Source organism: Sinocyclocheilus anshuiensis, unplaced genomic scaffold (genome assembly GCF_001515605.1).
Source record: "Sinocyclocheilus anshuiensis isolate Anshui unplaced genomic scaffold, SAMN03320099.WGS_v1.1 scaffold816, whole genome shotgun sequence".
Classification (NCBI taxonomy): domain Eukaryota; kingdom Metazoa; phylum Chordata; class Actinopteri; order Cypriniformes; family Cyprinidae; genus Sinocyclocheilus; species Sinocyclocheilus anshuiensis.
Window position 1 is genome coordinate 638,375 of NW_015554154.1, and position 345 is coordinate 638,719.

Below are 345 nucleotides of genomic sequence, written 5' to 3' on the forward strand. Positions count from 1 at the left end.
TTAAAAAACTAAAATATCAAAAATACACAGGCTAAATATGAAGCCAAAACAGTACTTAAAATATGTAATAAAACAGTGGCTGACAAAATACCATTTTGAGATGCTACTAATTAATATGCTGTTGGCTCTTGAAAGGTGAATAAATACCTGTGGAGAGACAATAGATGGAAGTTGCAGACTTCTGATTCACTGGTAGGAAACGTCTTATTTAAACAATTTAAGAATTTAGTCGCTGCAAATCTTTCTTTATAAAACAGACATCACTCTGGTTTAAACCATTCTCAATCACACCATATATATATATATATATATATATATATATATAAAAAGAGTGATTCCACTGTG